The 21,128-nt window shown below is 33.5% G+C and overlaps 1 protein-coding gene across 4 annotated transcripts in view; it reads left to right on the top strand.

The window, feature by feature from the left end:
- LOC146897271 (protein BREAST CANCER SUSCEPTIBILITY 1 homolog) overlaps nt 1-6,455 on the top strand; it is a 66,975-nt gene extending 60,520 nt beyond the window's left edge. For 2 of the 4 annotated variants that reach the window (XM_085739332.1, XM_085739330.1), the window contains one exon: nt 6,205-6,455. The gene's annotated coding sequence lies outside the window, so the exon portion shown is untranslated. Of the gene's footprint in view, nt 1-2,561; nt 3,052-3,612; nt 3,690-3,779; nt 3,836-3,927; nt 4,020-5,464; nt 5,568-5,876; nt 5,973-6,204 lie in introns of those variants that run through there. The other 2 variants (XR_015024205.1, XR_015024206.1) reach the window with 2 other exon arrangements.
- Nucleotides 6,456-21,128: the final 14,673 nt, after the last annotated feature.

Here is a 21,128-nt window from a genome sequence, read left to right as displayed (position 1 = left end):
TCCTAAGGTATTCTCCTCTTCTCTTGATTTTTCTCTTCTCTTCTCTTCTTTCTTGTTCTCCTCTTTTCCAAAAAGCGGTTTAAGTTAAACTCTTTCCAACCTAAGCTTCTCTATTTATAATACTAAAATATTCTTCCCAAATCTATTTAGGTCCAACAACTTATTCTTCTTTCTATTCTAACCCCCAAATCCACTCACACTAATAATCCTCATATTCTAATAAATAATATTTCTCTACTAAATATATAATAATACACCAAATAACAAATATATATCTATAACAATTAACAAATATATCATGTTAGTTAATACCAACATATAACATAACAAAATATCACTCAACAAAATATATTAACTAAATTATAAAAAGACATCTAATCTCAACAAATCATATATCCCTCATATACATCATATAAATATATAAATATATTCTAAAACTAATTAAAATAATTAAATAAAAAGGAGGGCGTTACAATACACATGCCTTTCTTCACTGATTCATCTTTCACAATTCCCACCTCATCTATTGATAAATGACAACCATCAGCGTTGCAATCAACCATCTTTTAAGAGGAAAAAATAAATAGAGAGAAATATGCAGACAAATAGAAATAGGGTGGTTAGTTTAGAGGTCAATTAAAGGTAAATGTTTTGAAATTTCTAATCTCAACAATGGCGATTATTGTGATGTCAACGAATGAAAGAAGTAAATATGGGCAAGGAAAAGGGTATTATAGTAATAAACTTGGTGTCTAATGGAGATTGACTACCAAATTTAATTGAAAATTTTAAAATGGATTAAATATATCATATTATTATCTTTAAAGGGAGGGAAGTGTGAGTTTTAAAACAAGAGGGGATGGGAGTGTAATATCACAATCACTCAAGGGAGGGGAGTGTATTTTACTTTAATAAATATAAAGAATGATGTGTCATCAAATGCTTGAATGTAGGTTATTATATTCAACAAATGTATGGTATGAAAGTTGATATGTCTGGTAAAGATCGAGAAAAGGATGCGGTTGTTCGCGGTGCTCTGTTGTGATGGAGGTTGATCCTTCACGGTGGTCTTCGCGGTGGAGGAGAACTGTGCCTGCAAGCAAGTTAACACTTCGACGCTCAAGCCAATATATGAATGAGGTGGTCATGTGCGAAATGGTGGTAAAGTGAATCGTACGTTGAGGGTGACACTGAGTCACCCATATATAGGCGCGTAGAGGGCCTAACCATCTCTGTGAAATGTGGCGCCCCTCTAGGAGGCAGTTGGAGATGGCACGAACGGTGCAGATGAACTCGAGACGCGCTCATATTCAGTGATCCACACAGAGCTTGGCATGTATCTTCGTCGTGGTTGAGCCTTGACTTATTGGCTCTTAGCCGATCCCGAACAAAAGTGTTCATCTATAATAAGACTTTATTTTTTTTTTATAATGTTATAGGTACAAAGATTTCACCGCTATTTATCAATGATTAATCTTCGTCAAAGAACTCGTGCAGCACAAAGTGAGTTTTCCCTCCCAACTCAATTTTCTTTATGGGTTTTTCTAACCTATGCAACATTGCATAGGATAAGATGCAATAAATGTACCATTTTTTCAACATAAACTATCATATTAAATATTCTTTTCTTGAAAAATGATTCTTTTTCTCTATCATATTAATTATTCTATTTTTTTATAACTTTATACTACAGCAATAAAAATTACTTCTTTGCTCAAAAAAAAATTACTTCTAATAACAAATGCAAGAAAAATTATCCATTAATCAAATACAACAACATTTTTTTTAGACAAGGGTGTCTCCAATTTTCTGGGCAATTTTCCTAATGATAAAAAAGTAAGCTTTATGACTAAGCGTTGATTTTCTGGAGGTAAGGAAATACAACAACATTGCTTATAAGGGTGTCATCAAATTCTCTCTCCAAAAAAAAAAAGGTGCCATCAAATACAACATTGATCTTCTGGCCAATTTTCCGAGCCAAATACAACAACATAAGACATGGAATAAAGTATTTTAGCCTTCTTTGATGACACCCTTATAAGCAACAACCCCGAAAATCATCTAATTAGGGGTGGGAATGAGTCGGGCCGAGCCGGGCTTTGCTTAAATAGGCTAGGCCTAGTTGAAAAAATTAAGGCATAAGCCTTGGCCTTTTATCCGTCAAAGGCTTTATTTTAAGTCTGGCCTGACCTTTTTAAAAGCTTGGACTGGCCTATTAGCCTGTTTAAAAGCCTAGTTTGTGTTACAAATTTTAAACAGAGTTTGTCCTTCAATTTTTTTTCCTTTCAATTTGTGCAACGTACTTAATATAGAGATAAACATTAATTACATACAAATTAAACTAATTAAACACAATTGTAAAATTTATAGATGGATAGAAACTCAAGAATAATCATGTCTGATACAACAATGATTTTCACTACAAGAAATTTGTCATTTTGCGACACTTCGTTTGCAACCCTTGGCTTAGAACTGTCGCAAATTACACTTTTGCGACGGTTATTGCGACTGTTAAGCTTAAGGGTCGCAGGTTTTATAACTTTGTTTTTATAACGCGCATCACAATGTATATGTTTTGGCCAAAAATTGTCACTCCCACTTTTCCAATTTCATTCTCCCTCCCACACCTCCAAAACCCTAAAATCAATTTTATTTCTCAATTTCACTTTCCCCCCAATCTAAAACCTAAATCTCCACCACTCTCACCTACAATCTCATTTTCCCCCCAAATTGAAACCTAAATCTCAATCTAACTCATGGCTCAATCTCACCATCACTAACCCCATTGAATCTTCACTCATGGCTATCATGTAATTTCAATCGGTTCCTATTCTTCACTCTCAATCTCATTCTCGATTTCTTCAATCAATTGAAGCATAATCCCAATCGGTTCTTGTTCTTCACTCAGTCGGTTCCTTTTCTTCACTGTTCAGTTCTTCCCACACCGCAACTCAGTTACTTTTCTTCACTGAAGCAGTTGTTCGTTCGATTCAAAGCTGTTTTCTCAGAAACAACTTTGATTCTGCTTCAAATCTTCTTTCCCAGCTTAAGGTACACTCTAACCCTACTAAACCCTGCTTTCTTTCTTACCCTAATTTCAATGCTCATGGCAAAATTTGTTCTGGGTTGCTTTAGTTTTAGATTGTTGTATTAATTATGTCAATTTTGGGTCAGATGCACTATGCACTACAATGAAATTCATATGCAATGTTGTTTTTTATTTTATTTTTGATTTAATTAGTTAATTTGTAATTAAATGAAAAAGTTGATTTAATTACTCTTGATTGGTTTGTGAGAAACTGGGTTTTACTCTTTATTGGTTGTTTGTGTGGTAGATTTGAATTTTAAAGTATATAACCTAAAAAAGAAACATTTTAGAGAGAAACGGTTGGAAAATTTTATAGATATTCTTCTGAAGTAAAATGGTTGTGGGTTGATTCAGTGTGATATCGTTAATATAATTGCGCATTTTGGGTCAGATGTAGTACTGTCACACCCACGTAAGTGTTTGTGAGAATTTTATTTAAGAATTTTCTGCTTTTTTTATGTTGATTGGAGTGTTTTTTATGTTGATTCAACTCTGTTAGTGTTGTCTAACCAATTTTAAATTAGTTGAGATCAACACATTTTAGGTGAGAGCAGTTAGTGTGCATTTGGGTTTCGCCATCAGGTATCGCCGTCGTGGTTAGGTAAGAGCTATGACTTGTGGGTTTCACTGACAGATTATTGTTTTGTGCCATTTGTAGTGCATTAATCAATTCCTTTTATATGTGTTCCAGATTGTTTAGGCAAGCGGTTAGGACTGAGGCTTTTTGGCAGGGTTGACGATTCAAGGGTAAACAATTTTATTATTAATATCGTATTGAATAAAGTTTTATTTTATACCAACTATCTGAATCCCTAATTTTTACATTAATGGTGCTGCAGAGACTGGTTAGAGATTTTTATTAGATTCTGAACGAAGTGAAGACAGGGGAACAAGATCGAAACACAACTTAGTATCTCTGCAACGAAGTAAGGTTGGTATGTCTATGATTTAAATATCCAAGAATGCCCTCTATGGTACTGATAAAAGCATATTGTCATTTTGATTCTTAAATATGTGTGATGCTTTCATAATTGTCTCTTATTGTATAAAATCACAAAAATATATCTTAATGTGTACTTTGTTAGTCAAAAAAATATATCTAAAGTTGGTATAAAATCACAACAAGAAGTTAATTTAGAAGCAATGTACTTCATTTATTATTTTAAACATATATTTAATTTTCTTTTTATTGTTTTGTGCAATTTTCATCAACAACATTTTTAAAACCAATTTGTTCAGTTTGACTTGTATAGTTTCTGGAACCCTCTCCCTCTCTGTTTGTCTTCAAGAATCTATAAATTCAAGTTATTTGTACTCATCAACTTCTCTTCGCTTTTCATTACTTCATGAATATGTTAATGTTAATTCTTCATGCCAAGACAAATAGGGATTATCTCATGTGAATGTTACTTCTAATCATGATGTATTCTTTTTCTGCAAACTACGGCAATTCCAATGCCTCATTAGGACTTTACAAGTACGATTTTCTGTGAAATAGTCAGTTAACTAATAGTATTTTGAAAATATTGTGCGATGATATGAACAGCTCCTAAATTATGTCCATACAAGTAGTTAGTTTATACTCTAGTCCAATCATATTCGACAGAAATCAATTGTTAATAATACCCCTTATGGTTACTATTTGGTGCAAACATCATTGATTTTCTTTTTATTGTTTTGTGCAATTCTCATCTGAAATATGAGGACTTTGTTCTCAAGGCCTAAAAGAGCTTCCTTGCATATGACATGTCTCTTTCTAAATAGTGTTGTACTACTAACTTGTTACTTTGTGTGGTCAAAGTTGTACAGCAGCAATATGATCGAATTTGATGTTAATTTAATAGTTAGAATTAGAAAGAGATGAAGGAAAATTACTGTGACATGCCTCTCAGACATTTGAGAAATCCCTAAGTCCGAAAACCATGGAGATGAAGTCAAAGACTAGGGGAGGGGGAAGATATTGTATATGTTTTGACCCATTTTCTATACAGAATGTATCAGTCATTGTTTTCTTTTGCTGTCATGGTTATCAAAAGTGTTTTTTATTAAATCAAAAGGGTGACAGAATTTTAAGGCACATGGTTGACTTTAGATAATCCAAAACTTGAGTTATATGAATCGGCTTGGTGTGAAAATAATTCGGTTGAAAAGTTCTAGATTGGGTGTCACTTAAAATTTATCTTCCTTAAAAAAAAAAAGATACTTATTTATCTTACCAGAAAGTGTTACGCAATCTTACTTGTGCCATGGTTTCGATGATTTTGGCGCTTCCTCTTTGGCATAATCATAATGCTACCATGAGCTTTTAGTTTTCCACGTACAAATTTATATTATATTTTTTCCTTCCTCTCTAACTAATATTTGTTTTTTAAAAAGTACTTCCGATCACAGGCACATAGTCAAGCTCTATCAAATTACATGTCAATTCAGACAGAGATTACTCCATATGCGGGGAGTATTGGTCAACTGGCTAATTGAGGTACATAACTAATTTCCCTCATCCTTAATATGTATTGTCTTTTGTAGATCCAACATCATTAGTCTTTTTCTCTGCTTATTTCTTGGATTTTACAGGTACACTTCAAATATGATTTTTGATGCCTGTAACACTATATCTGACAGTGACATTGTTGGATCAATATCTTTCCCAAGTGAATATAAAAACAAGTGAAATACTTATTTGATTTATGATACAAATCTTCAAACTATTAAATATTCTCAACACTTTTATTCTATCATTTGAATACTTCTTTTAACCAAATATATGTATATTGTCTACCATATTTAGGTTGTTAGCCAAGATTTCAATGGCTTCCTTTGGGAATATGATTTTGATCACCTGATTATGTGCGGAAAACTCAACAATCCGAGAACATCATGTGAGGTCAGCATCCGGAAAATGATTTATTTGTTTCACATTGAATGCAATTAATTGGTCTTGTAAGCTTCTCTGTGATAAATAGCTAATGGTTATTCCATAGTGGTTATTTTTGACAAATATATCAGAAAGTAATTATAAGTTTAATTGCGCGATAAGTTAGAATCATGACTTGCGTGACATTATTGCTTATTTTTGTTAATTGATGTGTCTTATTTAATCTTTGACTTATTTTTAGGCGGAAGACTTAGAATCACCAAACAGAGCATAGCATTCTTTGGAGTCTATTCATCTCTAGTTGATCAAAACAACTTCCTCGCCAAATATCATCTACATAATTGATTAAATTTTCATGTTAGGAACTCAAGAAACCTTATTGTATCACTTGTTTGTATTTTATATGAATGTAAAATTCATATGTTAGTTTATGAATTTGTTCATATTTTTTATTATGAATTATTTTAGTTTTATATATTTTTTATTAGTAAATAGTTCTATTAAAAATTCAGGAAAAAACTGATTTTTTTTTTTAAATTAACACAACATCTGCGACCCTTGCAAACTGTCGCAATGTTTTTTTTATAAATAAATTTTATGCATCTGCGACCCTTCCCCAACTGTCGCAAGTCCCTTGAAATCCATTTGAATCTCCTCATTTGCGACCCTTAGCAACTGTCGCAGTGTCTTTTGCGGCAGTTGGTGCGGCTGTTCTATGAAGGGTCGCAAAAGACACTTGCGACCCCAACATCCGTGACTGTTGGGGAAGGGTCGCAATTGTACATCTGCGACCCTTCTAACAGTCGCAATCTGCCATTTTAAAGGTCGCAAAATGCAGTTTTTCTTGTAGTGTTTAAACTTAATCTAATAACCATACTTGACCTTAGGCATATCAGTAGCAAGCCTTAACAGTTCACACAAATCAAATAACCATATGAGTCTTAAATGATAACTTAACGAGCTTCCAAACAGTACGAAACATTAAGAGTTGTGTTGTATCCCAAATACAAAATTAAAAAAAATTGAAATAATAATAATTGTGGTATGAGAATTTGGAGGACCAGTAATTCTTTTTGACATACATAAATATAAATAATAAATGTGGAAAAATGTAATATACTCGTATACGGGCCGACCTGATAGGCTTGATAGGCTTTTTTATAAGCCTAAGCCCGACCTAATTAAATTAATAGGCTTTTTAAAAAGCTCAAGCCTGACTCATTTATTAAACGAGCTAGGCCGAGCCGGGATTTTAGTAGGCCGAGCCATAGGCCCCTGACGGGCGGCCTGGCCTATTCCCACCCCTACATCTAATGATGAAGAAAAAATAAGCATGCAGCTTAAAAATACATTGTCATCAGGTTAAGTTATTTTGGGCATCTGGCACGCTAATCTTTATTGTTACTAAAAGTAATCTTTGTTGTTGTAGTATGAAGTTATAAAAAAAAATAGAATGATTAATATGATAGAGAAATAGAATCATTTTTCAAGAAAATAATAATTAATATAATGGTTTATGTTGTTCTCTCAAACAAAAAATGATGGTTTATGTTGAAAAAAGTAGTATATTTATTGTATCTTATCCTATGCAATGTTGCATAGGTTAGAAAATCTCTTTCTTTATACACAAGAGACAGAATCAAAACTCATTAATTACCACTTATTTAAATCACCAAAGTCTCTTTCCACTTAGACAAATTCATGAGGCAGGAAACAGACAATGCCAACAAGGTCTCAACCTTAGGCTCAATTTTTTTTTTCTTTTCAATTCTCTTACTCTTTTGTTTTACAATAACCAATCCTCTTACTCTTACTATAACTATGTTTTGATATACTCCCTCCGTCCCTATATGTAACCACCCATTTGATTTTATATTTGTCAGTAAATGGAAACCTTTTTTCAAATTACTAGATGCATTTATTATTTTTTCCTAAACATGCCCCTAATTAATACTATTAACTTGCCTTGAAATATGTAAAGTCAAATTTAATACACATACAAACAAAGAACAATTTGGTAATATTAACACACAAAATAGACACATTAATTACACTAACAACTTTTCTTAAGAAATGTGAAAAAGGCAAAGGGGATTTACATACAGGGACGGAGGGAGTAAATATGAGTAGTTTAATGTTTACTCCCTCCGGTCTCAAATGTAAGAAACTTTTCACTTTTTAGATTTATTCAATAAATGATGTATATGGTCTTTATTATAGACCATATACATCTTTTATTGAATGAACCAAAACAAATAAAAAGTTTCTTACATTTGAGACTGGAGGGAGTAATTCTTACATAAAACGAGAGAAGTGTTGGGCGAAGAAATTAACACTTCAATAAAAATATTAAATTATATAAATACATTAGAATTTTTCTTGACTAAAGTATTACTCCCTCCGTTTCAAAATGAGTGTCGCTTTAGCAAAAAAAATTGTTTCAAAATGAATGTCACTTTCAGTTTTCAATGCAATAATAACTTTTTCTTTTCAATTGTACCTTCCAATTAATATTTTGCACACTACTTCCAAAGTATTACTTTTAAAACTAACTAATAGTTAATAAGGATAATTTGGTAAAATAATCATTCTCTTTCTTTTAATCATTGCATTTTTTAATATGTGAGTAAACACCTAAAACGACACTTATTTTAAAACGGATGGAGTATTTTATTTGCTCGGTGGGAGAAGATGTAACGAAAACTTGCCAGGGCAAAAATGATTTTTTTCTTATTTTACTTCGTTGCATTTTATTTTACCTTCATCTAATAATGCAATCGCAACGTTAATTGGAGTGAAGTCGCATGTTTTTCTCATGGTCAATAACAAAAGTGGAGATTATAGCAACAAATAATGGAGTAAACAATAAGATAATGTAAAACCTATTTCTACGGTTAACATTGTCGCTTTTTTGGCCCCACATGATGGACTAACGAGGATGGAGATTTACTTTTTATACACACATGGAACTTATGGTGTAGACCAAGAAATGACATTTTTTTTGACAAAAATAAATGATATTCATTTATTTAAATCGATAGAGTAAATTGATACAATGAAAATTCGTCAAAAACAAAAAGGATGAATATGTGAACAAACTCACAACATTCATGTTAATAGCATAAAACGGCAAAGTACTAAAGCCTACACATATGACTGTATTTAAATCACCGGAATACTCATGTCACCGGATATGCAACATTGATAACTCCAAAGTCATTGATTTGATCTGCACTGGATCGAAGCTGATCTGACAATTTGAACCGAACAAATACCTGAAACAAAAAAGACAAACAACGTCGCACAAAGACGACGAACAAAACAACGTCGAACAAAACAACGTCGCACAAAGACGACAAAATCACGAAAGAAAAAACAAAATAGATGTGAAAATCACTTATTTCAATCAAATGGAAATAGAAAAAACGAGTTAGAGGGGTGATTTTGAGTCAAAAATTGACCCTAAATCACCCATCTTTGGTGGATGAAGGTGAAGAAATTAGGGTTTTGGCGTCGGTTTCAAGAGAGAGAAGGGGAAGGACCAAGAAATGACATAAGATATGCAAATATTTTTATTTTGGCGTTATTCACACCTCAGAGTAGCCATTGGAAATCCCAACAAAGTTGCTGAATTTCAAAATTAAAAAAAATAAATAAAAATACTCCCTCCGTTCTTTTTTAAGTGTCACTTTTGAAGAAATTTTTTGTTCCTATTTAACTATCACTTTCAAAGTTCAATGCAACAATAAATGTTGTTTTATCAACATCACCCTTATTTATTTATTGTAGAGAGAAATATATGAAATAAGATATTAAATGACTAAGGTTATTATAGTAAAAGTATAGATTATTGTATAAGAAAATGTAACATTTATTGAGTGTCTTGGTTTGTGTAAAATGTTAAAAAGTGACACTTAAAAAGGAACGGAGATAGTAGTAAACTTCAACAAAATATGGAGAAGTGGGTGTTTTAACTCTGCCTAAGTATTTCCCTCAACAACAAAAAAAATATTAAATGTCTCTGCAATCTTTTATTAAAATATGGGCAAGACGATTAAGAAATGTGATGCAGGAGTTGGTTAGCCAATATCAAAGTAGTTTCATTTCAAATAGACAAAGCAATGCAACTACGTACTGTCCAAAAATTGGGATGGATGGAGATCAAAATCGAACTTGAGAAAGCCTAATGATCATCTCAATTAGGAGTTTGTGCAAATTACACTCTGAGTAATATTGGGATGCCTAAAAACTGTTTAAATATGGTGAAAGCTTATCTCATCATCTACCATTTTTTTTTAAGCCAAAATAGAAAATATATTAAAAAAGAAGATCAGGAAGCACAAGACTGGGGGGACATATACATGACCCAGTAAACCACAAAAACAACCCGTAACAGGGATACAACAAATCAGCACGTGGTATTAAAAAGAACATAGTTCTAAACAATCACTACCACGGACAATCCAGCGAACCCACGTGTGGGCACGAAACCGAATTGCAAAAAAAACGTAGAGTGAGCATTCAGAGCTTTTAAAAGGCGTATGGATTGACTGCCAACACAGAAACGACCCAAGATCCAACAACCCCCTTCTGAAATGAAGCAAGCTAAAAGCCTTTCAGGTTAAACCAACCAATTACGAACCGAAGCACGCATAGGTCTTGTTATCACAGTCCACCATCGATGCAAAATCGCGGCAGATGACGTCCTTAAGGCACGATAAACAACAACTACCGTCAACACGGAGTTGTCTACGCACCTAACCCTTTCGAGCACATCAGGACAGAACCAGAGAATACCATGCATGTTCTTTGAAATGGGAAAGCATTTGAAGAATTCATCTCTTTGAATGAAATCGATAAGGTGACTCACTCTCCTCTTATTTGATTGTGTTATTAATATTATGCATTGAAATACTTTTATTTAAGGCTTAATTGTATTTTGAGTTCCTCTATTTAATTAAACTCACCAAAATAGTATTCTTTTTTCAAACTCACCAAAATAGTATTCTTTTTTCAAAATAGAACTTTTTTTTTGAAGAGGTTAAAATGAAATATATTATCAAATTAAAATTTTCTTCCCAGCACAAGATGTACCAAGCAAGAACAAAAGAGTCATAATTTTCAAAATTGAACTTTTTTGTTTACCTATTTCCACATTAATTTATTAGCGCCAAAATTTTATTGCGTCAACGGTAACAATTTTTAAGGAAAAAAAATTGATTTGCGACCAAAATTGTAGCAAAATGAAAACATAACCACAGCGTTTAATCTATACTATATATAAAGAAAACTACCCCTTTCAGCACACTTTTGGGTTGGATTTTTCTTTCCAAAAATACCCTTAATTTTAAATTTTAATTTTAAATACAAATAACACATGTAACAAATATTCTATATCTATACTATATATAAAGAAAACTACCCCTTTCAGCACACTTTTGGGTTGAACTTTTCTTTCCAAAAATACCCTTCATTTTAAATTTTAATTTTAAATGCAAATAACATATGTAACAAATATATAACAATAAATTTAATTTAAGGAGAAAACTTAAACACAGTTCCTTATGAACTTTAGCCAATTATAAAATAACACGTAGATTACTAATCCATGTCACTAATCGTCCCCTACCACCGTAACCACTGATCAAACTCACAAAAAACTAACACAAAACAAAAACTCATGTTACATTTTTATCAGCCGCTTTTATGTTGTACATCTGTGTTTCCCTAAAAAAAAATGTACATCTGTGTTGTTCCCCTCAATACAACCGACAAAGATTGCCAAGTATTTTCATATCCCTTACACAAAAAACAGTATTTCAATATTATTTTATTAATATTATTATTTTATTTTATTAATAATAAGTTACTCTTCCTTCCTTCAAAAAAAGTTACTCTTCCTTAGCCTTTGATCAACTGTAACAAACGTGAGCAAAAATTAATGGTAAAGATTGGACTTTAAATCCTCTAAAAAAAGATTAGTAACAAACGTGAGCAAAAAATAATGTTAAAGATTGGACTTTAAATCCTCTAAAAATATATTAGCAACAAACATGTGCCAAAAATATTGTTAAAGACTGGACTTTAAATCCTCCAAAAAAAATATTAGTAACAAACGTGAGCAAAAAATAATGTTAAAGATTGGACTTTAAATCCTCTAAAAAAATTATTAGTAACAAATGTGAGCAAAAAACAATGTTAAAGATTGAACTTTAAATCCTCTAAAAAAAGATTAGTAACAAACATGAGCAAAACATATTAAACTTTAAATCATCTAAAAAAAAGATTAGGACTCAAAATATTTTAGAAAAAGATTTGTTAGCACTATATTAAACATTAAATATTAATAAGTAGGGTTCTCACAGTTCATAGTTCGTTCGCGCATTGTTTAGTTTTTCTCAATATTATTAAGCGGCCTTCCACATCAGAATTCAGAATTAACCTGTAATTTTTTTTCTTTTTCTTTCATGTTACAACTAATCAAAGTCGATTAATTTTATGGATTATTTGACTTTACTGGTTTATAAGTGATTATGATTCAAATTGTTTACGATTAATTTCAAAGATTATTTCACTTTGATGGTTTATAATTGTTTATACAAACTTTGATAGCGTGTTTTTTTTATATATATAAAGAGAACCATGATTTTTTTTTTGAAAGAAGAACCGTGATTTTTTTTAATTATTAAATAAATTATTGTTTTGTTTAAAGCAATGTTTCTTTTACATAACATGTCATTTATACATTTATGTTATGATGTTACTAATTACTATTAGAATAAACAATAAAAGATCATTATTTTATCTTTATTTTATATGCAGGTAAACTGAAATATGTTGAGTTCATAAATAATTTTGTTATATGCCTTGACAATATTTTGTTTATAAATCAATATATCAATAATTTCCATTAATATGGACAGGTCTTTTATAAATCAATATATCAATAATTTCCATTAATTTCCATTAATATTTTTTCTTTTAAAATTTAATCAAAATTATACAAACAAACATAATAAAAATAATCACATGGACTTCTCATATGGACAGGTCTTCAGTCCAAAAAAATAAAAATATACGAGAATGGGCTAGTGGTTGTTGATTCAATAAATATATATGATATATCTGTTCTAATGCGTATTCATAGTTAGGTTTCATTGGATTTTCGTAACGCGACCGCTCCATGAATCCCTTCATCGTTTTTCAAGATTCACCTTCATCGTAACATGAATCAACACTCCAAAACCCTCAATTGCTGAGTAACTGCCTCTCATCCCTCTCCTTCCCCTTTCTGGTTTTCCTTCTACGGTTTCTTTGAATCGTATGATAGTTGATCCCTTGGTATCCCTTTGTGGTTGTTTGATACACCTTATGGTGCTTTTTCTCACCTTCTGATCCTGATTTCCCTTTCTGGAACACTCAGTAACCACCCTCCTCACCTCCCTCCTCACCATTCCTATATCCTCGACCTAAACTCTTCTTTCCAGCATCTTTCTATCTTTTCTATCCCTTTCTTGAGCCATGGTTCAAGCAAAAGACAAAGGTGTTCTATCAAACACCAACAACCCTTCTGATGTTCAACCTCCAAACTCCACTACAATTGCTCGCCCCTACAAGATCCAGAAGGTTCAGATTCCTCCTATCAACCAAATTGGGTTTTTCACTGAGTACCAGCCTCCTCAACCTCATGGAGAAGGTACAAGCACCTATCAGTCCCAAAATCCCCTTCAGAAGAATGCTGAATCTGCACAGAATCAAGATTTCAATTATCCAGAAAATCAGCAAGAAGAATACATGCATCAAGAAGAACAGCAAGAAGATCAAGAAAATGCAAATGAAGAACCCTTCCTGTACTACCAGGATGAACATGTTCAGGACAGTATCAATCTATGCACCAACAGTATTCTAGGTAAAATTTTATCCGACAAACTAATTCCTACTACAGTTCTATACAATACTCTTGCTGGAATTTGGTGCCACCCAGCAGGTTTTAAAATTAATGAATTGGAAGGAAAGGTTCTCCAATTCAGGATGGACAAAGAGGAAGATATCCAGAAGATCTTAAAAGGAAGCCCATGGATCATTCGGAATTGTTGGTTGGTGTTGCATGGTTGGAACAGAGGCCTGGATCTTAAATCTTTAGACTTCTCTAATGTTCCTTTCTGGATTCAATTCTGGGGCCTTCCCCTTCATTGCAAATCTATCCCAATGGGACAGGAAATGGGATCACAATTGGGCTCAGTCATGGTTGTGGGATTGTATGAATTCCCAGAAAATGCAAAAGCAGTCAAGGTCAAAATTCTTTTTAACATAAACAATCCTATCAGAGCTGGCATGTACATTGGACATGATTTAGATGGGATTACATGGATAGATTTCAGATATGAAAATCTACCAATGTTCTGTTTTAGCTGTGGCATGATAGGACACAACATGGAAAATTGCAGAAACACAGCTATTAAATTGGAAGGTGGGGTGAACCCCAGAGGTGCTTGGTTGAGAACCAGAAACTTTGGCAGAAGACTCGTTGAGAAGAAGGAGAAAACCTTTAGCAGCAACCCCCTAAAGTCTCTAAGTGGTGGACAGTTTAGCCCCATTCCTAAAGGCCTTCTCAGCAAATTTGCAAATATAAACATCAACAAAAAGAGTCCACAACATACCTACCCAGCATACAACCAACAATCCCCCACCTCTGATAACACTCACTATGCCAAAACCACTCACCTAGCTAACCAAATGATAAGGAAATCCACTCACGGGGTCCAACATCTGCAACAAGAACAAGAGAAGAACCTGGCTGATAACAATAAGCTTAAGAGGAAAATAGCTAATCAAGGAAGTATGGATGGACAGATAGCAGCAGGAGACAAAACTGATTTGGAAGTGGCAGGCCTTGCTATCAAGGCCAGCGAAGCTCAATGAAAACTCTATCCTGGAACTGCAGAGGGCTTGGGAACCCTACTGCAGTCAGGGCTCTTAAAAAGATCCTGAGGACTCAGTGTCCTGACTTGGTTTTTCTTATGGAGACTAGACTCAAAAATACAGACTCAAAAGCTAAGTCCTCCTTAGTGTGTGGTCCTTTATCAAATCTTTTTTTAATTGACTGTAATACATATAAAAGCCATAGATCTGGTGGGTTGGCAATACTTTGGAATGATGTAATCTCTGTTAATGTGATTAATTCTAATAATACCTATATTGATATGTATATTACCTCTCGTAATAATCTAAACTCTTGGTATGCTACTGGCCTTTATGGGTACCCTTATTATTCCAAAAAACATTTAACTTGTACTGCTATTAAGGATATCTACCAAACCAGAATTAATGCTATATGGCTTCTCTTTGGGGACTTTAACCTCAATCTTAATAGTTCTGAGAAGCAAGGAGGTAATAAATTAGATTATAACCTCACTAAACTCTTTAATGAAACTATCAACAATTGTGAGTTAACTGACTTAGGTTATGTGGGGAATAATTTTACGTGGGCTAACAATCAACCTGATAATACTCACATAAAAGAAAGACTTGATAGATTTTTTGCTAGCTCTAATTGGCTGAACTGTTTTCCTAGGTATTGTAACACACACCTTTTGAGGTATACTTCTGATCATAACCCTATCCTGCTTGAATTCTATGAAGAAAATACCCTCTGCTTCAATAACAAAAGTAGCAGGATCCAGAGGTTTGAACACATTTGGCTCCAAGATCAGGAAAGTTACCAAATTGTTAAATCAGTCTGGAACAATAATGATGGAAACAGTCCTATGAAACTTAACCTGGTGCTCAACCAAGTTGCTAAATGGGGAAGGGCTAAATTTGGAGAACTTCCTTCTAAAATCAAAGATATGCAGAACCAACTCAATGACCTCAACAATAGGATACCTGATCAGCATTGCATCCTCAAAATAAAGGACACTGAACAGCTCTTGACATCTCTTCTTAAACAAGAGGAGGTTTGGTGGGCTCAAAGAGCCAAAGTCCATTGGTTACAACATGGAGACTTGAATACTAAGTTCTTTCACAAAAGGGCTAATCAGAGAAAAAGGAAAAACCAAATACACAGCATTCAGGACCATAATGGAAACACTTGGAAGGATAGTACTCATATTCATGACACTTTTCTCTATTATTTCAAAAACATATTTTCCTCCAAATTGCAAAATATTAATCCTGATACTCTAAATGTGGTTAAGAATATAATTTCCAATCAAGATTTTGAAACTCTGAATATGGAATTCACTGCTGACGAGGTAAGTGAGGCCATTAAATCTCTTAAAGGCAATTCTGCCCCAGGACCTGATGGCCTCACTGCACTCTTTTACCAACATTATTGGGAAACCATAGGATCTGATATTCTGGAGTTTGTGTTGAGTATCCTTAATAACAATTGCAGTCTAGAAAATATTAATCATACTTTCATATGTCTAATTCCCAAAAATAATACTCCCTCATTGCCCTCTGATTATCGCCTTATTAGTTTGTGTAATGTTATTTTAAAAATTATCACAAAAACTCTGGCTAATGGGGTTAAGCTTATTCTCCCTAATATTATTAATGATAATCAGAGTGCTTTTCTACCTGGCAGGCTTATTACTGATAACTCTCTAATTGCTTTTGAAACTTTCAATTACATAAAAAAGCCTAGGAAGAAAAACAATGGTTATGTGGGCATTAAACTAGACATAGCCAAAGCTTATGATAGTTTAGAATGGAATTTTATAGAGAAAACTCTTATTACTATGGGTTTCCCTAATAAAATCACCTCTACTATCATGCAATGTATTAGATGTGTTACTTTCTCTATCCTTATCAATGGTCAACCTACTGAGTCTTTCCAACCCCAAAGAGGACTAAGGCAAGGGGACCCTCTGTCTCCTTATATTTACATCATTTGTGGAAGTCCTTTCAGGGTTGATAAATAAGGCTCAACAGGAGGGTACCATTAAGGGTATATCTATTGCTACTAATGCTCCTGCTGTTTCTCATCTTCTTTATGTTGATGATAGCATATTATTTTGTAGAGCTAGAACAGAGGAAGCATCAACTATTATGAAACTTCTACAAGACTATCAAGAGGCTTCAGGGCAACAGATTAATCTGGATAAGTCAGAAATGGTTTTCAGCCCCAACATATCTCATGATTTTAAGAAGAATTTTCAGGAGCATCTGCCTGTCAAAATTAGTGATACTATACATAAATATCTGGGGATGCCTACTCAATTTGGGAGGTCCAAAGAGCAAGATTTCCAGTTCATCATGGATAGAATATGGAAGAAATTAAAGGGATGGAAGGAAAAGAACCTATCTTTTGAAGGCAGAGCTGTTCTCATACGGGATGTTGCTCAAGCCATACCAACGTATTACATGAGCTGCTTCTTACTCCCTAAAGGTTTATGTTCCAGGATTGAAAAAGCAGTTTGCTCCTTTTGGTGGGGAACTACTGATTCTAGGAAGAAAATACATTGGACAAAATGAGATAATCTGTTCAAATCCAAACATGAGGGAGGTATGGGGTTTAAAACCCTCAGAGAGTTTAACATGGCCTTGGTAGCCAAGCAGGCTTGGAGATTTCACACTGACCCCAATTCCCTTATAGCTAGGTGTTTTAAAGCTAAGTATTTTCCTCAATCAGATGTTTTACAAGCCTCTGTAGGGTGTAATCCCAGTTATGTATGGAGGAGCATCCAGTCAGCCATTTGGGTTATCATTAAAGGCAGTTGCTGGAGGATAGGAGATGGTAATTCTGCTAACATCTGGAATGATAATTGGATCCCTTCTCACAAAGAATTTAAGGTTTTCACTCCTGCTACAACCAACCCTCAGATAGGCCTTGTTAAAGACTTAATGCTTCATGACCCCCTGGTTGGGATACAGGAAAGATCAGCTCTCATCTTTTTTCTGTTGACAAGGAACATATAGAACAAATTCCATTGCTGAATAGGTCTCACAAGGATGCTCTTATGTGGATGTTCGAAGACATTGGCATCTATACGGTCAAAAGTGGCTATAGGGCCATCAGAGGATGGCAATATCAAAGTAAAAACTCCCCTTCTACCAGTGATAACATTATACCTATTTGGAAGAAGATATGGGGCCTTTATACTATACCCAGACATAAAACAATGTTGTGGAAGGTTTTAAACAAAGCTTTATCTACCAGAAGTGAACTAAGCAAAAGGGGTTGCCCTAATTCAATTCTTTGCCCCAGATGCAATGCTAAAGTGGAGACAAGTACTCATACATTTATGAAATGTCCCAGTTCTAACAAAATCTGGTTTGGTTCTAGCCTTAATATCAATTTCTCTGAGCTTCCAGACATGGATTTTGAAGATTGGTTATTTGATACTATTATACATAAAGACGAGCAGACCATAATACACGTAGCATCAATAATATACACTATATGGCATGCCAGAAACATGTGTATCTTTAAGGATGTAGTCTTACCTGAAGAAGACATAATCCAACTTCAAAAGCGCAAACAATTCGGCAACTCTAATTCCGGCGACCTTGATAGCTACTAACCCGGCAACGCATAACTCCAATCCTCTGATACCACACTCTAGAGATCCGATGAACTCCAGACCATCTAGCCGTAACATCAATTGAACTAAACCCGAAGCTGAATTCGTCAAAGTTAACAGCGATGCCAGCTTAAAGGTTAACGGCATCTGGGGTATTGGAGCAATTATCAGGGATGATAAAGGCTTAGTCCTCGCATCTGCTACTTGGAAGACCCCAGGGTTTGAAGACATAGCCACAGCTGAAGCTTATGCCATGGTGAAAGCTATGATTCTGGCACAAGAATGTGGGTTTAGGAGAGTTGTTTTTGAAGGTGAGTGTGAACGTGTTTTGAATAAGATCCAGAATAAGGAAAGCAAGGATAGATCTTATCTAGGCTTATGTATTAAGGAAATCCTATTGCTCCAATCATCTTTTGACAAGTGTAAATTTCGATTTACCCATAGAAACAGTAATAAGGTTGCTGATAAATTGGCCCAACTAGCCCAAACCGAACCAAATATGGTTTGGATTGAGGAGGTGCCTCCAGCAATCACTGATGTATATGTCCATGATCTTATGAATTAATATAATCTCGTTTATTCAAAAAAAAAATCACATGCGTTAGCGCAGTAGAAAGAGTGAACAGACGGGCACGATAGTGCCCATCTTTTCGCTAGTTTTTATAAGGAAAATGTTATCTCTCGCAACATTTACTGTCCTGAGAGTTGTTTCACGAGGAAATGTCTCAATATTTTCCCAAAATTATGGTCCACCACCTTATTTGTGGTCAGAAAATAAATTTGATTGAGTGATTGGTTTTCGCTAGTAATTCGGGACAAAATGTCTCAGGAGAAATAGCATTGGTCTTTTTATAAAGGACAACTATTTTACGAGAAAAATAGATGAATTAAACCTGCAAATAAACCTTTATTTAATTAACATTAATGTTGAATACAACTACACAAGTTTTCGGATCCAAATAATCTTTCTAATCGAGTCTGCAAGTTTTTCCAGCTGGCCTTTGTGAACAACTTAATGCTTTTTACGGAGGCAAGTTAGGATCAGGTGGAAATTATTCAGGTTGCAAAGAAATAAATATGTTATTAAGATCATTCTTAATTGTGAAGGAACATTATATCTAAAAAAATATTTATCGCATTAAGAACATTCTAATTCTAGAAGTGGCTCTGAATGCATCGAGCAAATTGAGAGAGAAGAAAGAAAGAATTCTTGATAACTCAATAGAATTCTTTAAGTGGCTCTGAATGCATCGAGCAAATTGAGAGAGAAGAAAGAAAGAATTCTTGATAACTCAATAGAATTCTTTAATGTGTAGAATGAACTATGCAAAGCCCTCTAATTAAAAATACAATTCACAATTAATCTGTGAGAAATTTAGGAGATAAGTAGCATATTAGATCGAGTACAAAAATATTTCAATCTAAGTCCCAAAATAATTTTAGATTGAGTACCAAAATATTCCAGATTAAGAATTAAAATATTTCAGATTTATTACTAAAATATGTTCGATCAAAATGTTTCAAATCGAGTGCCAAAATATTTTACGTATAGAACCTAAATATTTCAGATCGAATACTACAATAATGCAAACTTGAGGATTTTTTTTTTTTGGTGGTGATATAGTTTTTTTGGTGGTGAAATTGGGGATTAATAAAACACTTTCAAATAATTTTAAAATTAATTAACCTCACATTTTCGGATTTTATATATATCGTGAGTGCTCACTCCATTTTGGATTTCGATGAGACATTATATCTAGAAAGGGTCTATGGTTTTAAGAACACTTTTAATTTTAAAAGGACAAAAAAGAAAGAGGAGAAGTAGGTCATAAGTGCATCGAGCAGAATGAAGGAGAAGCGAAAAAGAATTCTCGACAACTCAATATAATTCTTTGATGTGTGGGGACAGAAAAGAAACAGGAGAAAAATGACTCGAAAATGCATCAAACATAAAGTAGGAGAAGAATTCTCGTTAACTTAATAGAATTTTCTGATGTGTGAAATGAACTACACGAGCTATCTGTTCAAAGAGACAGTTAACAACTCATCCATGAGAAACTTGGGCGACAAGTAACACATGTATTAGATCAGGTTCAAAAATATTTCAGATTGTGTAATAAAATATTTTTAGATTTTTTTTTGAAATAAAAATATTTTCAGATTGATTACCAAAATATTTCAAATTAAATATGAAAATATTTTAGACTGAGTACCAAAATATTTCAGATTGAGAACTAAAATATTTCAAATCGAGTAATAAAATAATTCAACGAAACTTGAGATTAAGAAAACGCTTTAAGATAATGTTAAAATTAATTAATTTAACACTTTCGTTGATTGCTCACTCCATCACAAATGTAAGTACCCCAAGGGCACACCCTTTGAGCTACATCCTCCACCACCAATGTGTGACATCCAATTTAAGACTTTCAATTTTTTCAATTTACACAACATTATTTCTACCCAATGTGAGACTAGGTGTCTACTCTTCCAAATTCATATTTCCAAACTTGTTCTAACACTAACTCTCTCTTGGGACACCACGTAACAAGTTTCTGCAGGGATTTTAATCTAGTTTCTTTAAATTACCATTCATGCTCTATTAATATCTTTCAAGTACTTTTGTTCAAAAAAAATA

Source organism: Medicago sativa, chromosome 8, assembly GCF_051527215.1.
Source record: "Medicago sativa cultivar Bolivia chromosome 8, Bolivia_mono, whole genome shotgun sequence".
In the NCBI taxonomy this organism is placed as follows: Eukaryota; Viridiplantae; Streptophyta; class Magnoliopsida; order Fabales; family Fabaceae; genus Medicago; species Medicago sativa.
The sequence above is the reverse complement of the archived record's forward strand: the minus strand, read 5'-3'. Positions and strand labels throughout refer to the sequence as shown.